This window comes from Hipposideros armiger, unplaced genomic scaffold, assembly GCF_001890085.2.
Source record: "Hipposideros armiger isolate ML-2016 unplaced genomic scaffold, ASM189008v1 scaffold_427, whole genome shotgun sequence".
Classification (NCBI taxonomy): domain Eukaryota; kingdom Metazoa; phylum Chordata; class Mammalia; order Chiroptera; family Hipposideridae; genus Hipposideros; species Hipposideros armiger.
In genome coordinates, this window is record NW_017731777.1 from 393,922 (window position 1) to 421,357 (window position 27,436).

Below are 27,436 nucleotides of genomic sequence, written 5' to 3' on the forward strand. Positions count from 1 at the left end.
CAAAGCTAACTCAAGAAGAAACAGAAAACCTGAATTGACTGATTACCACCAAGGAAATTGAATCAGTAATCAACAAGCTCCCAACAAATAAAATCCCGGAACCAGATGGCTTCACAAGTGAATTTTACCAAACATTCAAAAAATAATTATCTTTTTTTAGAATTACCTATTCTTCTCAAACTATTCCAAAAAATCCAGAAGAAAGGAAGGCTCCCAAACTCTTTCTATGAAGCCACGATCACTCTGATTCCAAAGACAGACAAAGACAGTACAAAAAAAGGAAAACTACAGGCTGATATCTCTGATGAACATAGATGCAAAAACCCTCAACAAAATCTTTGCAAACAGAATTCAGCAATATATTAAGAAGTAATACATCATAACCAGGTGGGTTTCATCCCTAATATGCAAGGGTGGTTCAACATCTGCAAATCAATTAATGTGATACACAACATCAACAAAAAGAAAAAGAAAAATCATATGGTCATATCAATAGATGCAGAAAAAGCATTTGACAAAATGCAGCAGCCATTTATGATTAAAAACTCTTAGCAAAGTGGGAATAGAGGGATCATATCCCAACATAAAAAAGGCCATATATGATAAACCCACAGCTAACATCATACTCAATGGGGAAAAGCTAAAACCATTTACTTTAAAATCAGGAACAAGACAAGGCTGTCCACTTTCTCCACTTTTATTCAACATAGTCCTGGAAATTCTAGCCACAGCAATCAGACAAGAAAAAGAAATAAAAGGCATGCGCATTGGCAAGGAGGAAGTAAAATTGTCATTATACGCAGATGACATTATACTATATATAGAAGACCCCAAAGACTCCATCAAAAAACTATTGGACCTAATAGATGAATTCAGTAAGGTAGCAGGATAAAAAATCAATACTCAGAAATCAGTTGCATTTGTATATACCAATAATAAACTATTGGAAGGAGAAATTAAGAAAACAGTTCCTTTTACAATCACTTCAAGAACTATAAAGTACTTAGGAATAAATTTAACCAAAGAAGTAAAAGACCTGTACTCTGAAAACTATAAGACACTGAAGAAAGAAATAAAAGAAGATACAAAAAAATGGAAAAACCTTCCATGCTCATGGATAGGAAAATTAATATAATTAAAATGTCCATACTGCCCAAAGCAATATATAGATTCAATGCAATTCCTATCAAACTACCTAGGGCATTTTTCACAGAAATAGAAAATATAATCCTAAAATTTATATAGAACCAAAAAAGACCCTGAATAGCCATGGCAATCCTGAGAAATAAGAACAAAGTCATTAGAACTTTAGACATTAGAACATACTACAAGGCTACAGTAATCAAAACAGTATGGTACTGCCATAAAAACAGGCACGTAGATCAATGGAACAGAATAGAGACCCCAGAATTCAATCCAGGCATACACGGGCAGTTAGTCTATGACAAGGGAAGCAAGAATTTACATTGGGATAAAGATAGTCTATTCAATAAATGGTGCTGGGAAAATTGGACTGACACATGCAAAAAAATGAAACTGGGCCACCTCCTTACTCCATATACAAGAACAAATTCAAAATGGATTAAAAACTTAAATATAAGACCTGAGACCATAAAACTCCTAGAAGAAAATATAGGATATAAATTTGCAGACATTACCCTGAGCAGTATTTTTACCGATACATCCCTGCAGGCTAGGGAAGTAAAAGAAAAAATGAACATATGGGACTACATAAAACTTAAAAGTTTTTTCACAACAAAAGAAACCATCAATAAAGCAAAAAGAAAGCCTACTGAATGGGAGAAGATATTTGTCAACGAGATATCTGATAAGGGGTTAATATCCAAAATATATAAAACACTCATGCAACTCAACAACAAAATAACCCCAAACAACCCAATTAAAAAATGGGCAGAGGATATGAAGAGACATTTCTCTAAGGAGGACATACAGATGGCCAACAGGCATATGAAAAAATGTTCAACCTTCACTAAGCATTAGGGAAATGCAAATAAAACCTACAATGAGATACCACCTTACCCCAGTCAGAATGGCCTATCATCAATAACAACAAATGCTGGCGAGGTTGTGGGGAAAAGGGAACCCTGGTGCACTGTTGGTGGGACTGCAGACTGGTGCAGCCACTATGGAAATCAGTATGGAGGTATCTCAAAAAGCTGGAAATGGAACTATCTTATGACCCAGCAATTCCAGTCTTAGGTATTTATCCAAAAAGACCGAATACATTAATCCGAAAAAATATATGCACCCCTGTGTTCATTGCAGCGCTATTCACAATAGCTAAGACTTGGAAACAACTGAAATGCCCATCGGTAGATGACTGGATTAAGAAACTATGGTACATTTACACAATGGAGTATTACTCAGCTATAAAAAAGAAGGAAATAGTACCATTTGCAACAATATGGATGGAACTAGAGAACATTATGCTAAGTGAAATAAGTCAGTCAGTGAAAGACAAATACCACATGATCTCACTTATACCTGGATTCTAAAAAACTGAATAAATGAGAAATATAAACAAATAGTCTCAGAGACACAGAGGAAAAACTGAGCGTTGCTAGTTGGGAGGTGGTGGGGATGAAGGAGAAAGGGAAGGGATGAGACAATACAAATTGGTAACTACAATATGGCCTCAGGAATAGAAAAGACAGCCTGGGGAATATAATCAATAATTTTGTAAATATTTTTTAAGGGGCCAGATGGACTCATGTCTTGTTATGGAGACCACTTCATGGACGGTGTAGAGGCCTGACCACCGCACTGTATTTCTGAAGCTGATGTTGAATAATAATGTATGTCAACTATAATTATATATATATATATATAGTCATGGGACGTGGAGTAGAGTGTGGAAATGGAGTCAATGGAATTGTAATAGATAAGTATGATATCAGGGGTGGGAGGGCAGTAAAGGGGGAGGGGTTTGTTTCTGTGTGAAGGGTGAAAAGGATAACTATTGCATTGTTCTCTACACCTGAAACTAACAATTAAAAAAAAAAAAGAAGTATTGCACACACTCAAGTTCCTGACGTGACAAGAGGCAGCCATGTAGGAGTTCATAGAAGACAAATACAGAGGGTGGCAAAAAATATATATACACATTTTAAGAAAGAAAAAAACTATTAAAATTGTAATACTCAGCTTATACTGATAACAAAAGGTGAATACAAGTCACATTTGACGTCTGCAATTACAAGAGGTGCTCAAAGTGGTTACCATCAGCATCCAGACATTTCTTATTACGGCGAAGTACTCCTTGAGCAACGCTGACCAAAGTGTCCTCTTGTATATACTTTTTTTGGCATCCCCGGTATAGGAAGCCTGGTGTAGTCATGGGAGGCTTCATGGAGGAATATGGACTTAAGATGAGACTTCAATGATGGGAAAATCTTCAGTGGTGGGTCCCGATTTTGAATAAGAACAGAGCATGGAGAATGAAGAGAACACTGAATAGAAGTGTAAAGGAGACTGAAAGTTAAAACACTACAGATAAAATTGCAAAATATATTTAATTTCCCTGTTTACTACAACTGACCTAAGGTTACTATCAAAGCTGTACATTCTGGGTAGGAAGGCTGATGCAGTGGTAGGGGGATAAAAAAAATACAAACTGCTTAAATACTTTCTGTATTCTATTGACGTTTTTAGGCAAAAATTAGGGAGGAAAAAGCAAACTAATGAGGAAATTTTGACTAAAGTGAAAGAAGTGTATAAGAAGTTGAAATAGAAAATAAATTGGAAGAAATAGATGCTTAGTAATGACAGAGAGCTCTGAAATCCAAGATCAAGAGAGTAGCTTGATGAGATTGAAAATAGGGAGGTATTGAAAGGTTTTGAGGATGGCACTGATACCATAAAAAGGTGTTTAGGAAGATTGCTATCGAAATATTTTGCTGTACTGATTTAAAGGAGGTGGGGGCTAAAGTGGATAAACAATGAATAAGGATATGTTAGCTATAGGCTAGGTAGGAGTTAAGAGGGCCTGGCTGAGGAGACAAGGTAAGGGTGTTGGATAACCAAATCTAGACAACCCCAAAACACTTATATTTTTATTACCCTGAGAATTGTTTTTTTTAAGGAGAACTTTGTTGTAGCATTCTAAAAATTATTTGAATGACCCAGTCAGGTTCAGCTCTATTATGAATACTACAATTATAGCCATACTTTAAATAGTTCCCCATGAAATTTCTAGGGGTGGGCAATAGCATAGTATAAAAGACATCAGGTATGGAATCAACATGGTTTTAATTCAAGCTTTGCCACTTACCCACAAATGACATTATTTCTGTTAGCCTCAGTTTCCTCATCTAAAAATGGGGTCATTAACCTTTCACAAAATGTTATCTTGTTGATTAAAGGAGAAACAATATACTTAAATATTAAGCATAGCATAGTAAGTTTCAGAAGAGTGCAATAGTATTCTATTCACTTTAATTCCATAAATCCAATTATATATAGGCTCTGTCAAAATAGAAAGAGAGAGGTTTTTCCCTGTTTCAAATTAGACTAATCTTCACTATCCCAGGGGAGGCCATAACTAAAATGCAAAGGGAATCACAAGAAAATAATTCTTGGCATTTTACTTTATAAGGATCTAAACCCTAGAGGTTTAAGAACAGCACAATGGCTTTTCACTGATAATTTTGACTACCAGATTTTTGTCTTACTGGCTGACTTTAGAACCCAATCCCTATGTTACTGTTACTTCACTGTAAATGTGTTGTACAAGTTCAATATAAACTTTCATAGAGTGCCCACTCAAGAAAAGAGGTTAAATCCTATTATAGTCAATATCGATGTAGTTTCTGAATACGCCTAAATTTGACAGGCAGCACATGGTATTGCAACATGCCCCGATGTTGGTGATGAACACATGGCCTCAGTTTCCATTGTTGCAGCATTTAATTGGAGAGAAGCCATCTTGCAGATGAGCATGGTAATGTTTTCTTTCCCTCTGTTCTGTGCTGACACATTTGCAGCACCCTGCTAGTTCTTTTTTTGCAAAGGCTGTGATCATTAGGTGACTTATTATATTGAATTGTACTGAGAATATTTTTTCCCCCAAAGGTGAATAAATAACCTCACATTTGCCAACAAATTCTTTATGATTTGGAATAAAATAGGCCTTGTCTGGGCAGATACATTGCCATATTATCTGATGTAGTCATTTTATGTCTCTTCATATTTTTATTGTGTTCTATACTCAGATAATATATGTATTTCTTGATTTGCTTTGTTAGAGACTGTAAATGAAACTTCTCAAAACCATCTTGAAAATCATGTAGTGAAACAAGAGTTGGATACATTTTTTTCTCCTTATCATCATTGTTGCTTTCAGTTGAATAAATGTACATTTCTGCTGACTGCAAAAAAAGCCATTAAAAAGCTGTTCCCAGCTAAAAGGTTTCAACACATAGAGAATTATACCACTTGCTTTATTTTCCCCTCTTAGCAGAGACAGACATGGTTATAATGGCCAAATCAAAGGACATTAGTTTGAATGATCTGTAATCAGCACCGCTGTCATCCATAGACGTTGTGAACAGTTTTATACCCTGACAACCTTGTATCAGGAAAACTGTGTGTGTGTTGATCTCAATTTAAGCACAATTATTATAATGTTAATACTAAAAAATAATGAATATCATATTAATAAGTCTGTCAACTGTGAATACAATATGATGATGAAAATGCCATGTGAATAACAAATATCAAATACAAATAGAAGAGAAACAAACAAAAAACATTAAGTTCTGTGGTGAAGTGGAACATGCTACAATAGTAAAGGTAGAAGAGTACTAGGAATAAGTCACATTATCACATGACTTTTTCCCTCTGAACTACACAATTTCCTGATAGACAAGTCAGGTTAATGCCTCTTTACCATCTCATTTATAACACATTTTTTTGAAAGCTAATATTAAAATAATGAAAGAATTTTACAAACCAGTGTACTTCTAATTGTGATTAATTTACCCAGCTTAAGAAAACATTTAACTTGGGTTGTTAGGCAACTGGTCTATTTTTACGCTTTTCCCAACATTGCCCCAAGGTAAGTTATTCAGGAAGAACAATAATATTTGCATGGCACTTTAGAATTTACAAAATGCTTTCACCTGAATTCTTATTTTATCTTCACAATCATCTTGTGAGGTAATGGATGAGGTGGTCAGAGTCATTGCTTTCTAGGGTGTAATATATAATTGATTTATCATCCTATACTTTTTCTCTGCCAAGTTGATTCCTTTGAGCCATTCTTTTTTATAAAAGAAAGACTTCCCTGGAAATGAACATTCATCCTATTGGGACAGTTTCCCCCTTAGGTTACTTTTCAGTGTGCAGTAACATTGATATATACATTTCTCTTAAAATGCAATATAAGAAATAAAACCTGTAAACTAAGTCTCCTGGAAGAGCTGAATAGCACAAAAACAAGAAATACCCTAACTGTGTAGACTTGGCAACAAGTTGGATATGTTTCTATGCAAGGAAATTTTTACATTAACACCTAGTTAGTTCTCAGATATTATAGTTCCAGTGAATTTAGGAATGGTGGGGGGAGAAGAGCACAATATCCTCAATCTTTTACAAAAAAGTGTTTGTTCTGTTATTTAAAAGTGTTTTTAAAATTAAAGTGAATTTTACAGTAAGAAAATCATCAGTAGTTTAGAGTAAGAGCTATGTTGCTCTGGCTCAATGCCATTTTTTCCATGAAGTAGAATGCTGACCACAATACTTCCTATTCTAGGAAAATAAAATCGAAAGAATATTAACTGACTGGGTTGCATAAAGATTAGTGTGGCTGGAAATGAATGGTTTGGAATTAAGTCTGGTTTAGGTAAGCAAAATTGTTTATCTTAAATCTCAGGAGTCGGCAAAATTTAGTTTTATATACCTCCAATTCCATTTGGAATCAGGAAATGTAGAAATAAATGGTTGCATAATCACACACTTTCGTGTATTTAAATTAATTACAAATGGAGGCAATGTTTTCTGAATGTTAAAAGTGGGAATTAAAAGTTTCAGCTTATTCTAGCTTTATTCAAAACTGCTTCCATAGCATTATGGAGAAAAAAAGAAGTGATTCAGGCAAAACAGTTTACAAGTAATCGCATTTATCAAAATGTAAATAGTATTATTTTTTCCTATTATAAAAATAATGCATTATTTTGTGACTATTTCAAGGAATATTAAATAAGTATAAACAATGTAAGTATATAGCAGTATAAAGAGGAAAGCAGTAAATCATTAATAATTCTGCAACATAGGAATAACTTCCAGTAACATTTTACTATAATTCTTCCAAAGTTTCTATGACTTTTACATTTTGCATTTGTCTTGTTAAATCATAAGCTTTAATATTCACAGTGCAGTGCAGGGCAATGAGAAAGAGAAACTAAAGGAGCAGAAGGGAGGCCAGAAGTAGCAGCATTTAAAGCCAAGAAAAGTTTTACGCTATAAATCAAGTAAGAGTTTAAAAGCAGTTGAAGGTATGGTACCATCTGCTCTTATTCCAGATGTACCCAGGTAAGAAACAGAAAGCTTTATCTTGTGAATATAAAGTGTCTGAGTGCATGTAAAGCTTAAGTCAAAGAAATGCACAGAATCTCACAACATTTTAAAGAGCTAAGTAAGGGGGATATAGTATTCTATTACTGAGTAATTTTAAATTTACAAACTACAGGCCTAGTAAATTGTTATCTAATTTTACTGTCCAACAAAATGCCTAAGTTAGAGTTTATCAGTTTATGTAGGTGAAAGCACATTTCACAGACTGACAGTCTCCAACTTTATGATAAACACCTGAGCAACCATTTGAATAAATGGTTTTATTTGCAGATACTTCGTTTCTCTATGGTAGTCACCTAGCTCTTTCTTACGTCAATGGGGTTCTCCCATGCTCTTTGCTTCATGACTGGCATTGTCTCATTTGCCAACCCTGAATCCCCAGAGTGCCCCCAAGAGGAATCCACTCACCCAGTTAGTGCTCCAGTTGCCTTCACCCACTCCTCCTTCAGTCATATTAGCAAGTGAACTAACTTTTCCCACTGAATGGGGTACATTAGTTATGTGAGTTAAAAAAGTTGACTAGCTTTCCCCTTCAACTTCTACAAAGTGTAGAATTTTGAGTGTACTAAAGGAGAATAATAGCACAGTGTGGTCACATAGCTTTTCTCATTTTTGATATCACAACTGGGCAGATCATGGATTGATACAGAGTATGAGGTGTGATAAAAAAAATACAGTGAATTTTTAAATAAAAAAATTATCATAGTAAAAGACACATTGCTATTAATCTCCCTCAAAATATTCCCCCTTCCTTTGAACACACTTATCCCATTGTTCTTGTCACTTTCTGAAGCAGTTCTGTAAGTCCTCTTTTATGAGTGTCTTTAGTTGTGCTGTCGTGGCTGTCTCCATGTCGTGAATCATTTTGACTTGGGGGAAGAGCCAGAAGTCGCACGGTGCCAGATCTGGTGAATAAGGTGGATGAGGACACACCATAATGATTTTATTTGACAGAAATTGCCATATACCAGAAGCGATGTGTGACATGGAGCGTTGTCATGATGGAGGATGAAGTAAAGACACTCACAAAAGAGGACTTCAAGAACTGTTTCAGAAAGTGGCAGGAATGATGAGATAAGTGTGTTCAAAGTGAGGGGGAGTATTTTGAGGGGGATTAGTGGCAATATGTCTTTTTGTCTGTGATAATTTTTTTTTAATTTAAGTATTCGCTATATTTTTCGATCACACCTAGTATGAGGTCAAATATTGATCCTTCAGGATTACAGGTCACAACAAAGGATGGATGGTCTACCACAAAAGAAAGAGCCTCAGGCAACAGTAAGATGTGGTGGTTAGTTTTATAATCAGAGGCAATTTACAACGTAGGAAGTCATAGAACTCTATCAGTCAATGGTCAGGGCCTGATATAAAGCCTTTTGGACTTGACTTATAACCTGGAATTATGGAAGGAGACACACTGAATTATTCACTAGCAATCCCCTGACTCAAATATGTAGCAAAATTAATAATGAATTCAAATGCTAATAAAAGGAAAAATCACCATTCTATTATCAGGAAGGTATCTTTTGCCATTGACACTTTTTAAAACTACTATTTACTGATGTATCTGCAAGAAGGACAGACCACTTGGAGGATCCTCCCAATTTTAAATTCTGCAGATTACAATTTAGTTGACCTCTTTTAAACATTAAAAATACTGTTAGCCCTATTTGTGAAAGATGGCTCAGTCACAAAACATTTCTCTTCTCTGAATAAATGTTCCCCCTCCTCTTTTTTGAAATTAACCCTTCCCTTGCACCTTTATTCCAATACCACCTACATCCTTACAGGCTTGATTCCATTAATTATGCTTTTTCTTTTGTGTCTTTAACTTTTCCTCTTCACAGTTTCCATTTACTCTACCTATAAACATGTCAGGTTTCCCTTTGCCTAACAAGCATTTCTCCTTTCTCCATATATTCCCTTCATCACACTACAGGATAGAATGCCTGACAATCCTTGCTTGCACTTTCTTGCTGCTGATGGAGTCCTTTTGGCTTTAAGACCTGGCACTGTACTGGACTTGCTCCTCTGAAGGTCACTGATGCCCATTAAACTCCAGGTCCAAGTCCATGCTTGGTCCTCACCTTCAGTGAACGGTTTGTGGCATTTAAACCTGTTCATTACACACTGCTTCTATTTTCCCTTGGCTTCCATGGTACCACACTTTTGAGTTCTTTTCCTGCCTCTCTGGTGGGTCCTTTTTCTTTACTGACTCCTCCACCAGTGCAGCACTTGCAAAGCTAAAAGAAATCACTACCTTAACTTCCTTTTACCTACTTGCTTGCTCTTCAATCTCTGGGAGATTGGTCAAAGGATTTTCACCTTCAGTTTTATGCAGATGTCCCTCAAATCATATTTTTAGTTTCATTCTGAACTGCACACACACACACACACACACACACACACACACACTTCCAGTTTCTGGCAACACATCAAACGTGTTATTTTTCAAGCTCAGTAGACCAGGTCACTCTTTCTCTAGGTTTCTAACCCATTTGTGTTCACTAGTTCACTCCCTTATTGCCCTTGACCTTATCTAAATATTTTGTCAATCACCTGATCAGTCTTTAGGCCTGATCTTTTTTATACCTTCCCCAATCCAAGCTAAATACTACCAGTAGGTCAAGATATCTTAAATGTGAATGGGATCACTTCATTTTACCTACCTCCAAATTCTCAATTGTCCTCCACTATCCAGTGAGTTTTTTAAATTCACTCATTTCATTGTCCAACATCCCATACAATTTATTCATTAAACTCCTATAACAAATATCACTTTCTACCACCTATTATAACTATTTATGTCTCTTATTTTTCCTACAAGAATGGAAGTTTATTAAGAACAAGGATTGTGATTTTTAAGTTTGTTGATCTCCGGTTGTACCTAGTATCATGTCTCATACATGACAGTTAATAAATTGAAGATATATATGAAGAATATTTTCATCCATATGCATTTAGAGTATGGAAAATTGAGCACGAGCAAGAAAGTTTTCAAAAATATTGTTATTAAATATCTTAATAAAATTTTGACAAATGGAAATCAAATGTATTTTTTTACCTATCTCATTGCACTCATTCTATACCTGATCCCTGTAAATAAATTCAACCTTTTTTAAAAAATTAAATTTATTGAGATAACACTGGTTGATAACATTATGTAAGTTTCAGGTGTACAATTCTATAATATATCATCTGTATATTCCATTGTGCACTCACCATCCAAAGTCTAGTCTCCTTCTGTCACCATATATTTGACCCCCTTTACCCTCTTCATCTCCCCCATCCCCCTTCTTCTCAAGTAACCACCATATTGTCATCTGTCGTCTATGAATTTATTTTTTTGTTTGTTCATTTGTTGCTTTTTGTTTTATATCCCATATAAGTGAAATCATATGGTTTATGACCTTTTCCATCTGACTTATTTCATTTAGCATGATGCTCTCAAGATCCATCCATGTTGTTGCAAATAGCTTTTTAATAATAAAATAGCAAGTTAAAATGTTATACCTTTAATATATTCAAATTAGAAAAATTAAAACTAGGTAATTCCAGACATTGGTGAGGATTCCAAAATATAATCACTTTATTTTGCTACAATGGGACAATGTTTTGGTGGAAATTTACTGTATAAGTTATAGCAATGCCTTTTAAAAACCTTAAAAAGAAACAAACTCTCTGTTTGACCAGAAAATGCACTTCTGTGAATGTATTGAATTAAAAAAAATGAGATTGTGCTTAAGCATTTAGCTTTCAGGATGTTTATTACAGCAATGCCAGTAATATAAAATTGGAAAGAAAAAGTGAGAGGCATAAGGATTGAAAGAGAAGAGATAAAACTGTCATTATTCACTGGTAATATGCTCAGCTATGTAGATAAGCCAAGAGATCAACAGAGAAGCTATTAGTTCTAATGAGAAAATTGACCAAGCTTGTTGAATACAAGATTAGCTAAAAAAAATCAATAGCCTTCTTCTATGGCAATAATAATAACTAGCTAGAAAATATAGTAGACAATGACATGTGATTTACAATAGCAAAGTAACTTACAACAAAATGATTAGTCAAATGTTTGTAGAGAATGAGTTGAAGAAATATAAATATATCATGACTCACCCTCAGATAATACAACATATTACAATTATAGTATGGACACAATACTGGACAGAATAGATAAAAAAAAACAGAATAGAGAATTCAAAAATATACCTGTATATGTGTAAAAGTGTCAACACAAACCAATGTGGAAAGAATACATTATTTTTAGAAGTTATTGGAAAAACTGGTGCACTGTATGGGAGAGAAAGTTTGAATCTTTTTCTTACATCTTTTACGAAGGTGTACTCCATATGAATAAAAGACCTAAATGTGACGGAAGAAAATTATAAAATCAATAAAAGAAAACATAGGAGAATACCCTAGCAACCTTGAAGTGAAGGACTTTTTTACAGAAGACTGCAAAAGTACAAATCATAAAGAGAAAAAAAATAGTAGGTTTAACTATATCAAATTAAAGATCTCTGTTCAATGAATGAAAGCTTAAATAAAAGTTAACAGATGGTTGTAGATAAGGAAAGGTATTAGTAATGTCTAAGAACAACAAGAGGTAATTATATAAAATATAGAAAGGATAGTCTGCAAATCAAGAAGACAGTAAACTTAGTCCAAAAATGGACAAAGGGTAGGAATTTGGCAGTTCACAAAATGGGGAAACTAAATGACTATGAAGAGATGTTTCAGTTCACCAGTAATCAAAACATACAAATTATCATAATGGTGACATACAACTTTGCACTTACCAGATTGTAAAACTTAGAAAATAGAATAAAATTAAGGATTATTAAGTATTTTGTGAAATAGGGACCTTCCTACACCACTGGCTCCTCTGTTCTGGAGTGCAATCTGGTTAGATTTAGTGGTATTGCAGTAGCCTGTCATCTACAATCTCATTCATAGGTATACACTGAGACAACAAAGGGACTTGGGGGCTGAAGGAAAGCTGTATAGCCAGGAGGAACACCAGGTAAGCTGACCACAAACATGCAACCACCCCATCACTCCCTACATAAAAGTGCAGAGTAGCTGACTATGATCTCCCTTCTAACCATTTACTTCCTTACGGATGTCGAAACGACTGTTCCACACACACAGTAGATCAAGGTTTGACCACCATATGACCTTCCTGGGGTGGTGATAATGAGCAGTCTGCCATCTTGCCTCCCAGAACACAGTTGTGAGCATAGTTATCAGGTAACGTAGCCAGTAAAGGAAGCCCACCCTTTTCAAAAAGCCCACAACCTGTTGGCCTGTTCGTATATCTTCTTTGGAAAACTCTTTTTTAGCTCTATCTTTTAGCAAGTCCATTTAACTCCCCTCACCTACAACTCTGAGGCAAAATTTCACCCCAGAGTCTCCAGAAATGGGCCTACCACATAACTCAGCATAAAAGGAATAGTCAGGGGTATGGAAATTCAGGCACACCTTGTGACATCATTCCAAGCGAGGTGGATACATCTGGGCAAGAGTGGGATCAGTGTCCCGACTTGTTTGTTCTACCGTTGATATACTATTCCCATTTAGACAGTTTCACTCTGTAGAAATAAGAAAAACAGGCTAAAATTTAAGACATCAAATATGGAGCCATTTTTTACTCTACATTTTTTACTTTAAAGTTACACTTTTCTCTTAAAGAATCATCCTCACGCATTGCTACATGTATGCTAATTCTTTGTCAATATTTTCATTGTCTGACACCCTAATAAGCTTTCACACAGTTTTCCAAATGGTGCTTTTTTTTATCTTTAAAATATCAGGTTTAAAATATTCTCCAGCAGGTAATTTTTTTTGAATTGCAATATTGAAAAGGATTCCATAGGACTCTTAAATATAGTTCTTATATCATTTAATTTAATAGGACAAATATATGCACCTCATTTTCTTGTCTCTAAGATACCACTTTTTAAAGAAATTGTGTGAGAATACAGAGTTTAGAGGCATGAGCTTTTGCTGTAATTGGGAATTCTAGACCCTACTTCTGGACCTTGTTTTACAAATTGCTGCAGGAATACAAATTTTTTAATAAGAAAATGACCTTGGCACAACTTTTTCCCTCTGCATTCTGACCTTTGTTAGTTAATAAGCTATTAATGTTAATGAACACTGTACTAGGTGCTGTGGGGAGTCACAAGAAAAAAAGTCTCATTGCCCACCCAGAAGGGGCAATGGTCATGGCTTAAATGCTTCCTGAGACAAATAGCCCCTTTTCTGTCTGCACAGAATGAACTATTTTAGTCTAAGTCCATGAGGACACAGGAACTTTTTTTAANGTCTGCACAGAGTGAACTATTTTAGTCTAAGTCCGTGAGGACACAGGAACTTTTTTTAATGGGAGATGTTTTCCTTCTATGTTTCTTTCCTTTATGCACCACCACCCCAAACTACTACCCCCACCCACATACATTTCCTTTCCTATTCAATTAACGCTGCTTCAGGAAGGGATAGATGAAAAAGGAAGGTTTGAAGAAGATGAAGGAACACATAAGAAAGTGTACAAAGCTGTATGCTAATTTTTATATTCCTAGATCACTATTTTCCACAAATATTAACTTAATTTCATATATATACATATACATATACATATACATATACATATGGGGTGCCAAAAAATGTATACAAGTGAACACTTTGGTCAGTGTTGCTCAAGCAGTTGTTTGCCATAATCAAAAATATCTGGATGCTGATGGTAACCACTTTGACCACCTCTTGTAATTGCAGAAGTCAAACTGACTTGCATTCATCTTTTGTTATTGGTATATATTATTACAATTTTAATAGTTTTTTCCTTTCTTAAAAATGCATATGAATTTTTTTGGCATCCTTTGTATATTGCTGGATAGTGTTTTCATTTTTTAATACCACTAGGACCTTCAATCATTGACTCTACAACATTTTCACTGTCACTTATCCCCTTTATCAACCTTGGATTTCATAGTTTACCATTAGAAACATTTCTTTGAATGTACTCTCTTGTTACTTTCTTCACAAACAGTATCTGCTCAGAAAAATCCCACCTTTGTTAAATCCAATTATTAAACTACTTAGTGCTTTTATCTACATAGCTGAGTGCTGCTAGAGAAAAGCACATAACACCACTGACCAACTTCCATTAAATTCTTGACCTCTAACCTTGAGTAGACCCTTAGTGTTTGCGACCTGATAGACAAGCCTATTAGGCATTTCCTAAGACATTGCAATTTCCATTGTCCCTTAGACAACAATTTCATACCTTTCCTTTTTCTTTAAAACTTCAACACCTCCTACAGCTCTACAATATCAGATCATGACTTATTTCTTATTTCCCTGAGAAAACAGGAGCAAGCAGGAAAACCTTCTATCTGTTGCCATCATTTTGTTTACCAAGTGTCCAGTGTCTATATTTATTAATTCTACCTTTTCTTTTATTAGTATCAACTACTAGCCCTCTTATCTAAAGCCAACTCCGCTGTGCTTCCCTCTTACTTACTAAAGACTTCACTCATGCATTGTTTTTCCTCTGTCCTAGGTCATAGATTACCCCCTCACTACAGGATAACTCCCATCTGTCTGCAAACATGTGGCAGTATTTCCCACTGAACTCATATCTCTTTCCAATCATTACCCCAATTTCTCTCCCCTCCTCCCTTTACTAAAAAACTTCTAGAAAAGATTGCCAAAGTCTATGTCCTATGCCTTTTATTCAGTTAAAAATGATTTTATTGTGAAATACAGCACACATGTAAAACAATGCAGAAAACATAATGTAGATGAAAAATGTATGTGGACTTATAAGGGGACCACTCTTGTAATCATCATCTAAGATAAGAAATAGAACATTGTCAACATCCCCGAAATTCCCACGTAGCCTTTCTTAGTCACATGCCTTTTCCTTCTCCCAAAAGAGAACCATTATGCTGACTTTTATGGTAATCAGTTTCTTGCTTTTATTTATGGTTTGACTACCAATGTAAGTGTCTATAAATAGTATTTTGTTCTACTTAGTTTTGAATAATACATGAAATCGAGTGGTATGTACTCTTATGTCTTGTTTTTTGCTCAATATTGTATTTATAAGATCCACCTATATTCTTGTTTTTACCTCTAGTTTGTTCATCTGTATTTCTTTGTGTATGACTATACTCCCAATTTATTCATTTTGCAATTCATACTCCTGTTGTTTGCTTTTCTCTTTATGTCACTGCATCAATCCGGCTTTTGTCTTCATTATGGCCCCAAACTGCTCTGTTAAAGGTTTCAGGTTGCCAAAGCCAACAGTCAATCTGTATGCTTATTTTACTGGATATTATTGGCTTCACTTGGCATAATTTATCAACTTCCTTTTTGGAACAGTTTCTTCTCTTGGATCCTGGGGCATCACTCTTTCAATTTTTCTTCTGCCCTGTGGTTCTCCTTATCAGTGCCCTTTGCTGGTTCCTTTTCAAATCTTTAAGTGTTGGATGCCCCAGGAGTCAGTTCTTGGACATTTTTTTCTCCCATTTACACTCACGCTTAAGCAATTTCATGCAGTCTATGGCTTTAAATAAATATATGATCTCTCGCAAATATATTTCTCCAGCCTGGGTCTCTCACCTGAATATCTGACTCTGCCAATGACTCTACTATAGAAAATACCTCAAGTTAAACTCTATTCTCACCCTTGTGCCCCATCTTGCTCCACTGCCACATTTTCCCAACTTGGGAAATGGTAACTAGATTCTTTTTTTTTTAAAACACTCATTCTTTTACAGCAGTTATAGGTTTGCAGCAAATTGAGAAGTACAGAAAGCTCCCATATACCCCTGTCCCCACTCATGTACTACATCCCGCACCAGAGGGGTGCATTTGTTGAAATGGGTGAATCCACACTGACACATCATCACCGAAAATTGATAGTTTACATTCCCTCTTTTTTTAAAATAAATTAATTTCAGGTGTACAAAACAATGTAATAGTTAGACATTTATACCCCTCACTAAGTGATAACACCCCCCCAATCTACTACCCCTTTGACATCATATATAACTGAGTAACTAGATTATTTTGAATGCTCAGACAGTCACCATGGTTTCATCCTTGACTTTTGTCTTTCTCTACTCATGTTAAAGTATAATTTTCCAAAGTAAAGCATAGCTTTAATGCAACTATACAATGAATATGTATCAAAGACATATTGATGAGGGAACCAGTAAGATATACTTATACACACTCTAAAGAAATGTTAGGAAAAGATTGCTGGGTTAGATATAAAACTCATCAATATGTCACAGAACAACAAACTATAACTTTTGGGGTTATCTTTTCTACTAGGAAAAGGTTATTTGTATCTCTACTGGACATAAGTCTACAAATTAACATGCAATTTCACCTAGCCTGGGACTTGAATCCAGACTAAGTTCATACATCTAGATAACATTTAGGTGGGCCTTTTCCCCCTTAAATATTGAAAGCATATACTATCTACTTTATGCCTTATTTCTAAGTTTTGCATCATTTTTCTTAACACCCAAAATACAATCCATCAATAAATCCTGTTGGCTCTAACATAAAAATATTTTCAGGATTCAAATACTTCTTATCACTTTCTTAGCTACCAGCATGGTCCAGGTCATCATCATCTTTTGCCTGGATTTTTGCAATAGCTCCCAAACTGGTCTCATTGCTTTTGCTTGTCCTTCTACAGTTTTTTTCCCCATGCTCAAAGAAGAGTGATCCTGATCTATTCAAAGCATTCCAATGGTTTTCCATCTCACTCAGAATAAAATTTAACATCTTTACCTTGGTCTGCAAGACATGATGCTCTTTTTTTCTGGCTACACCCCTGGTCTTAGCTTTTTCTTTCTTTCTTTCTTTTTTTTTTTTAAGATTTTATTGGGGAGTTGGGGGAGGGAACAGCATTGGGAAATCGGGGAAGAGAAACAGACAAGTCACTGTCCTTCAGTTCTTCAGTCTAGTTGTAGAGGACGTCACTTCACTGGCCCATGTTGGTACCGTGATCGTTGCGCTCTTCCCAGCTGAGGCAGATTGGTCACTGGCCATTGGATGGCTGCTCATGCTGGCTGCCGGCCACTCACGGTAGCTTTATGGAAGCCCACTGCAGCCTATGCTGTAACTAGTGACTCACAGCAGTCCAGCTCTAGGCCGAGGTATTATTCACCATCTTAGCTATACAGGGCACAGCGTCACTGGCACTCATGTGGGATCCTAACCAGTGGCCCTGCTGCTCAGAGCTCGTGCTCCCAAGCCAACTCTTAACCAATGAGCCACTCAGCTGGCCCTGGTCTTAGCTTTAATAGCTTGTTTGAAGTACTCTGCTGATTACTCAACTGAATGAGAAGTCTGCATTAATTTGTCCACCATAATTATTTTTGCATTTTCAGAAACTTCTTAAATATCATAACTGTTCATGAGTCTCCACCATTACTTATTTAAACAAGCCCCACAAATTATAGATCTTTTGTAGCCTAATTATTTGAGTTGTATAGAATTTCTGTGTACCCATATATTTATATATCTCATTAATTAGTTATAAAGAGCAAAAAAATTGATAATGTTAAGTCAAATTATCTGTAAATGATTTAAGGAATATGTTAATGATCTTGCTCCAAATGAATAATTATAAAGCAGGTGCACTTGAGATAGGATCATTTAACCGACAGCAAACAGCTTCTACTGGCTTTAATAACCAAGATGATAGTGATATCAGAGAAGTCTGTTAAGCTCATTGTTCAAGCCATCCATTTAATACACAAGAGAATGTCAGCTGGGATCTCCCTGTAGACCCATTGTCATGCTTATTAAAATAGCAGTTAATTTAAACACACGCAAAAAAGTCAAACTCTGTTATTTCTAACATATCTCTTTTTAATAAACTGTATTCTGCTGTAATAAAACCCTGGCTGAAAGAAACACTTATGTATATTTATATAGGTATAAACTTTTGCTGCTGAGATTTTTCCTCCATATTTACAGTATCATTAGAGGTTAAAGGCACATAAAATGTTGGAGACTGAAAGTACAAGTTTCTGACCAAGGCCCTGTGAGGTGGCTGCCACCATGTCCCTCAGGTTTCAAAATGAAAAGAAGCTGACAGAGACAATATTATAGTGGTTACCAGAGGGAAAGGGGGCTGTAGGGGAAGATAGTAAAGGGTAAAGTGGGTCAAATGTATGATGATGAAAGGAGATTTGACATTGGGTCATAAACACACAATGCAATGTACAGATGATGTATTATGGGATTGTACACTTGAAACCTATATAATTTTATTAACCAATTTTGCCACAATAAATAAAATAAAAGAAAAAAAAGAAGCTAGTGGATATAACCAAAGTTGAGCAAATTTTGATTTACTGTGTTTAGGACCCTCAGTTGAGATAACATGATTTACATCTCTACAAACAAACTAGATCTAAAACCAATGGTTACCAACATAAATAGAGGGGAAAAAATTGATATTGGTTTCTAGCTCATTTCATTTGAACTTCAGACTTTCTCTTTTCAGGAGGACCCTGGCTACAAGGGAGTGGAATCAAACTCCAACTAGTTTGAGCATGAGAGGGAACTTACTAACTCAAGTGTTTGAAAAATCCAGGGTTAGATCTGATTTCAGCCATGGCTAGACCAGGGGCTCAGCAGATTCCTTGCCACTTATTTTCTTCCCAACAGGCTCCCTCATAAATAGAGCAAGATAGTCAAAGTGCACCCCACCTGGAGACCAACATCAAGACAGCTTAATAACCTCAATTGAAAAATGGTTTCTTCCCTGTTTGATCTGGCAGAGAATTCCTGGTGGACAATCTGATTGGCTAATTTGGGTTGTGTGCCTGTCTCTATGCAAGAGTGCAGGAAAATTGGATAATCCCTTTTGAACCCTAAAATGTAATTAGGACTCCACATAAAAACAGGGTTTTGTTTACCAAATTAAATAGAAAGGGTTGCTGGGTACCTCATAACAGTAGATTCCTTGCATTTCATTGCAGACTGTCCAGCACATGTGCATCCCCCAACTTTTATTCTTACATATACAATTTAAAAAGCATAATGCATAATAACTACCATATAAACTTTCAGATACACACATCCCTTATCTGGTGTTCAAATTCTGCACCTATTTCTAAGTTTTGGATTTCTCTAGTTTATCTGCATCTGTCTTCTGGTCAGGACATGATTCCTTTTGGTATGGTCTACCATGGCTAATTATCCTAACCCCACCATTTTAGAATCTGTTATTTGCAACACAACATTCATGACATTGAGATTTCTAACTGTCTTTGTTCTCAGAGAAGGTCATCAGAGCTTCCTTTTTTTTGACAGGCTTTCCTCATATTTGAAAAAGAAGCTGAGGATTAAATGAGATTATGCACATGAACTATGACTGTGTCCAGCATATAGATTCCCAATAAATTATGGCTTTTTATGTTGCAACTCTTATTATCACTTGATCACTATCATTATCATTATTTACTGATAGCTTCTGGTAGATAAATCTTGGCACTGGCTTGAATTAGATCTTGTGATTACCCTTGTGATAGGAGGGAACAGAGATGGAGTCACACTCTCTCTCAGTCAAATCTAGAGAATGGTTTACCTCAGGCTAAATGGGTTCTATTTCCAGAAGAAGAAATAATGAATATCAAGTAAGTAAGAACAACATATATCAACTATAGTTCCTTTATCAACAACCTGGCCCCCTCCTCGAGTATTTTTAATTTTATTTTATACATTAATTTATGTGATTTTATATTTAAAAAATAATAAAATTTTATATTGCATATGTATTTTTGGCAAAAGAACCTTGTGCAAATTTGTAAAAGTTTACTGATGTCAGATTTTGAAGCTCTGGGTTACTGACCTCTGTTGGGTTATTTTAAGGATGATTAAGGATATTAATGATATCTGAATCTATAAAATTATTAGAATCAGAGACTTTGTAGAATTAAAGTGTGTCTTTCCAAGTTTGCAAGCTTCAGCTAAATTATACAGTCATGTGCCACTTAATGAAAGGGACACATTTTGAGAAATGCATCGTTAGGTGATTTTGTACTATACGAATGTCATAGATTGCACTTACACCAACCTAAATGGTATATAGCTCACAAAACACCTAACATCACCACGAACACATGAGTAATGTATTACATTACAACATTATGACAACTATGATGTCACTAGGCAACAGGAATTTTTCAGCTCCCTTATACTCTATGGGGCCACCATTGCATACAGGGTCTAATGTTGACCAAAATATCATTATGTGGCATCATGACTGTATATGAAAGGATTGTTATGTAAAAATGATTGTTTTAGAAATCATTTTCTGATACAGGCATTGGTTAACTTACTTAACCCTTTTGCCACGATGGTCAGATATATCCGAATGAATATATCTGAAATTTTTATACATAAAAATAATGTCATTTTTATACAAAGCAGCTCAAATTGTTGTTATTAAATGCATAAAATAGTCGCAATATCAACTTTTTGGTTTTTTTTTATTTCTGACACATTTTGAAAAAAAATTGAAATCAACGCAGTGAAAGAGCTAAAATGCAACACTATTTTTACAGGTAAAATTAATGTAGGTAATATGATCTATACATATATTCTACTATCTGTTTCCAGTATTTTCTTTAAAGAGTTACTTGAACTGTGATATTACAATGAAGAGGGAAACAACAATATTGTGAAGATATCTACTCTAAGCATAATAAAACAGGTGTACCTTAATAAGTCTACCAGGAATGTTTTAGCTCTTAGCATCTTTTAAATGCTTCTGCTGAGAAACCATGTTTTCATAACAAGGTTGGTGAGTATTAAACCTGTGATAGTTCTTTCTGGGATTACTATAATTTACAAAAACAATAAAAACCTGCTAAAAACATTTATGTATTTTTAAATGTTGTAATCTAGGGATCCCACTGATATTTGTGGTGAAGGATTTGCCCAAGGCCACATAACCTTGCTTGTACATTGCCAGGACTGCAATCTGTTTTATGACAAAATAGATTCATTTATCTCCAAATAAATAAATTACTTTTGTGAACGTTTAGAAACATTTGCATAATTAGGCTGTAAGATCTTAGCAGTCTTTTTCATAATAATTAAACTAATCTAATCTTGGACAGGGTAAACAGACTTAGTAGGATGAGAGCAGCCTTCAGGCAAGGAACTTACCGCATTCTGCAGGAACTGTAAGGCTGATGATGTTTGTTAATTATGCAGAGTTTTTACTCCCCAGTAATAGCAGCGTTTGTATTGCCTGAAGCTCAGATAGCTACTCCCAAGCACATAAAATTAGACTCTGTTTTTTTGACATTCTCTTAAAAAAACAAAAAACAAAGAAGATACTTCAAAATGATTATATGCTTTCAACAAGGAGGGCATTAGCTTTCCAACTGACGGATCCTGGATCTGCATACAATTGGCCCATTCTTCAGTCATGTGATCTTGATTATCTTTAGATCTGGAGCCTTTTAGATTATACACAGATACAGAGAGCTGAGGCTTAATAAAAGAGCAGCAAAATGAATGACTATATTTCAGGTCTCAGAACTTCCTGGAACTCTAAATTTGGAAAAAAAAAAAAGGCACTTCAGTAAACAACCATTTTAGAGAAGGCTCATTTTACTTATAATTTAAAAAAGGGGGTATTTAAAAAACAAATCAAGTGAAAATAAATGTTTAAAAAAATTTTAGTCCCTTATCTAAATAGTCTTAGACAGCTTGGCCCATAGTGGTTTTAATGATGACTTTGCTGAAGGGAACCACTATTTGTCTTTCTGGTTATAACTAGTATATTTACCTTAAAAACACAAAGCTTATAAATGATCTATCATGCATAAATAAATTTCACCAAGTGAACTGACAAAACTTTTATGTAATGCTTATTATATCTCCCATTGCAAAAGAAAACTACTCCTGTACAGGTTTTCCAAAAGAAATCTAGTAATTGATGTTTTCAAAACCAAGTCTTAAGAACCTTAGTGAATTAAGAATTTATATAAGTGGAATATATGTTCATTGGGGCCAGAGGTGACATGGTAATATTTAATGCATTTGTTCATATGAAATGTTAAATAAATGTGGTTGCAATAATACTAATGAGATAGAAAATTATAGGCAGTAAGGGAAATGGCCACAGTAGAAGGAATCAGGGTGAAAACCACAACAAAAGCCAGGAGAAATAATTTTAATAGCTGACTGATAGGTTTAAGTCACAAGACCCCACCAGAATGACAAACTTGGGATGGGGAGGAGGAGATGGTTTTTTTCAAAGCCTATAACAAAAAAGTCAGAAGTTAAGTTTCACTTCCAGAGAGGAGGATTAAGACAGGTTAATTAACAATGTAAGACAGTCAGGAACTCCCTGATAGGATGATCAGCAGACAATGATATCTTCAAAGCCCCAGCCTTGAGCTAGCATAATCCTATCAAAACAGAGACATCCATTGTACTCTGAGGCAACTAGACAGTTTCTAGAAAACGCTTCCTCCAGACTAAATTCCTCCCCAGGTATACAAAACAATATGGATTAAAGGAGTAGTTCCTCACCTAACACGGGCACCCCAGTCAGGAGCCCTTCTCGTTTTGAAAGTTGTTACTTTCTGCTCTAATAAAACTATCCTCTGCTGTAAACTTGACCTCTCTGGTCTGTGTCTCAATTCTTCGGCTTCACAAGACTACGATCCCGGCACAAGAAATATTCTACATCACTAATCATCAGAAAAGTGACAGTATTATCTGCCCTTTTAATGTTCTCTCTTATTTCTGTCTGTAATCCATTCATTTATGTACAATATATTTTATTTTCACTTGTATTTAGATGGGCTTCTAGGATGATTATTCTTGAAATATTCAAACCTCACAGTGAATTTAATTAAGACATCACAAGATGCTATTTCCATGGGAAGAGATTTGTGATGTCATAAGCATGAGGCATATGAGACTGACAATCAGAAACTAGAAATTAAAGATGAAAAAAAAGTGTCATGAAAATTCTTGTTTGGAGAGGAGAGTAATAAAGATAAGGCAAAAGAAAGCAATTCATCAGTCTTGCTCAAAGAAGCTTTCCTTTAATGAAAGTGGAAAAAATGGTTTCTGCTCAATCTTTTATAGTTACATTTTTGATAACTTGGAAGTTCATTAAATATTTATTTAATATTTTGGGTTATACTCACAACATTTAGCCATGAAATATCATTTTAATTAAAATATTCTTCTATTATGTTTAAACTTTTAAAAATTTATGTCATATATTTCAAGAAATTTATATTTCCCCTTTGTCATTTTTAGAATTTATTTTTTGCTACTTTTAGAAATCACAAACATATCAGAGTGTGTGACCTCTAGTGTTTCTTTCTTTTAATTAAATTAGTATTTAGATAAAATTAAGACTAAAATTGCAACTAATCTTTTTCTAATACTTTTATTTTCTGTCTACAATTGCAACTTTTGTTATACCTTTAAAGACACTAATTTTATACCTTGTTTTAACAGCAGTAGCAGATGGCTTTCATTTAAAAAATTATTATATTTTTGCAGAAATTAGGATAACTGAGGCATAGAGAAATTAGTTTGTCTGCCTTTGTTACAGAGGAGAACTGGGAATGGGACCCAGATTTACTTAATGCCAAAGCCTGGGTTCCTGATTCACTGTCCTTGCTATTGATGGGGGCCTTAGTCATTTTCTTCTGAATTGCTTTACAACCTAATAGTTGGTTAAAATAATAGGTATCTCCAAACTTTTATCAATCTTATAGTTCTATTAGTAAAATGTTTTGCAGAGTGAAACATCTCTAACATGTGTATGTATACTTATTTTTAAACTAAGTGCATGTACTACTGTTACTATGATTAATAACACATACTTAATTTTAGGAAATTGAATTTTAAGAATACTTTAAACAAAAGGAGACACAAAACGAATTAATAACCCTTTTGCTCTCACTTTCTCCACCCCCTAAAATTCGGTACTTATAGATATGGGCTACTGAGTGTTGGGGAGATAATTTTCCCTGGATCTTCCATGATTTGCACATTGTATGAGCAGAGGAATTGACTGCCTTTTCAAGAACAGTTTTATAGTGAATCACCTTGGAAGATGGAGATAGTGTTTCTGGAGTAGAAGGCAGGTTTGTTGATGGCCAGTATAAGAAAGATAATGTGTACTTCCAGGCCAAAGTTCAAGCAGTTTTGGTTATTGTCTGTTATAAAAGATTGGGGATTCTTCAGCTGTGACACAAGCCTACTGAATATGCAACCTCTCCCTGGACTCAGAATTGCCCCAGGGGGTCTTGAGGAGCAATGGGAAACTGATGTGAATATGACTCTGTACCTTAAAAAATGAAGTCCTTTTTCTCTGAACCATGGAGCCTCGTGTCTATTGCCAGTATCTAGAAAATTTTGGTAGAACAAGTTTTTAGGTTGCAAGTAGGACAAAAATCTCACTCTTCACTGTTTCTGACATTGACCCAAGAACCAATAAAATTTTACATTGCTGATTAATTGGGCTTGGAGACTGACAGTTACAAGTTCACGGCAAATAACTAAACTTTGAAGTCCCCCAAGTGTGTGTACAAAATCCTTATTAAATAACACCAAAAGGCATTTAAATGAACATAGAAAATATCCTGGTGGGATATGAGACACAATATAAGTGCAAATCTGAAACTGAGTTCTTATTTGAAAGGTTGGTCTGCATTTATTTATTTACTTACTTATAGAAATTTTTATTCTAATTTGTTCTGAAATATGAGTTTTCTTTTAAATCAAATATCTTGAAATAAATCAGCCTTCAGTTTCATCATAAAAGCTGAAAAATTTCACAACAATTTAAAAGTGAAATTCTGAGTGACTTAACTTTATCATAAGAAAAAAAATCACTTTTCACAAATGCTGTTAAATATAGGCTCACAATCTCTCCCTCCAATTAGGACTTATTAGCCAGTATGTAAGGGTGACTATATACTTTTAAGGATTTAGCAATCTAGCTTGGTTTACTGAATTATAGTTTGATTTTTGTAGTTTACTTTTCTTCTTCTTCTTTGTTTCTCTCCCTCACTACCTGATTCAATTGCTCTGCTTTCCCCAGGCTACATGCATACCTCGTTATTCGAGTCAATCGGCAGAACACTAACTTGCAAGACACTGAGTCAGCCCTTAGCCATCTGGACACCAGCAACCAGGCTGCAATTTTGGACTGCAGTTTTCTGTCAGATGACATACGAATCACCCATAAGACCAGGTTTGAGATAACCATCACGGAACAAACCAGACCCCAGGAAGCGTTCTCCCAGACGAGTGGCATGACTAACCACCCCCTTTCCTATGTTCTGCTTCTTCTTGTGTACCTATGAAACCTTCTGACTGTTCTAGGAATGAGGAGATGGCCTGTGGACAGGAGTCCACAAACCTCCAGGAATGCCAGCATTCTGAATAAACCTGGTTTTCTTTCCACCAAACTTGTCTCTCAATTATGGGTTCACGAGCGTCATGCAGTGGATCTTAACCCGGCAACAGTATTACAGCATATATGTGATTATCAGAAATGAAATTCTAAAAAAAATAGGGGATTATAATTTTTATACAATAAAAATATAAGGGTTATGATATTTTGTCTTTATAATGCCATAATTTTATAATTTGCAAGGTAATTGACATACTTGGGGCAAAATTTATTTTTATGAATAATTAAAGTACATATATATTTCATGTCACATATAATTTAGAAGTTTTTGGCAAATTTCTTATTTATTCTGATAAATCACCATTGTTTACCCTGTAAAATGGCTGGTAAAGGCTTTTAGTACCTCTGCCACTTCCTATAATCTACCTGTGCTTGCATTATTAGTATTATTGTTGATCTTTATAATTCAACGTCCACTATGTGTGGGTATGTGTAGTCAAAATTAGCTCTTACAACTCGTAAGTCCACGTACTCTGGTGAAACACCCTGAATAATGGTGCAGTATGCTAAAGGAGTAAGCCTGCTCACCCCACATCAACCTGCTCTGGGAGTCCTGCTTGCCTTACACTCATTTATCACATTATGTAAAGATAAGTGCCCATTTGAAGTAGAAACTGATAGTGTCAGGGCCAATCCAAATATTAAATAACAGTAAGGTTTAATTTTTTTTTCTTTTCTTAGATAGCAGAGGGCCCTAGACAAAGGCTTTCCCAGACCACATGGTCACCAAGACTCCCGTGTTTAACATTTCCTAATTCCTACCTCACCAGGGAGCCAGTCAGAAACTAACACAATGACACATGTCCTAATAAGGAATCCTAGCTGCTAACCCAGAAACCTCAGGGTATATAGCTCTGAGTCCTGTCGGGATCCGGGCTCAGCCTCTGAATGTGAATCCACTGAGCTGGTGCTGGCATCAATAAACGTTGCTTCCCGAGTCTTGGTGTCCCATCTTTCTGTCTGAGTATGCCGCAACAATATTACTTCCTGTGACCCAAAGTATTATCTTTTATGCACTTGGGTTCTCCACCTTATTTGAAAACCACTAAAATGCAAGTGTACCAATCATTACCTGTCCTTTCTTTCTTTTCTTTACCACATTGAATATATTTGCAAAGCTCCTGAGTCCTTCTGAGACTCCAAGACTTACAAGATTGTCTTAACCATGAGAATATGAGAGGAGTCAAACTATCCCCACTCCTACACATCCCTACTCCCTTCCTTCAGTGTCTCTGCCATGGCTAAATTCTTTCTTGCCACTAAATCATATGTTTCTACCTCTCTAGTTCTACCTCCTATCAGATTCCCTCCCACTTCCAGCCCTGCAGTCATCCATCAATC

At 35.3% G+C, this 27,436-nt stretch overlaps 1 long non-coding RNA gene across 1 annotated transcript in view; it reads left to right on the plus strand.

Moving 5' to 3' along the window:
- LOC109394540 (uncharacterized) overlaps positions 1-25,964 on the plus strand; it is a 104,856-nt gene extending 78,892 nt beyond the window's left edge. Inside the window, exon 3 of the long non-coding RNA XR_002126470.1 lies at positions 25,721-25,964. This is a non-coding gene — a long non-coding RNA (uncharacterized LOC109394540). The remainder of the gene's footprint in view (positions 1-25,720) is intronic.
- Positions 25,965-27,436: the final 1,472 nt, after the last annotated feature.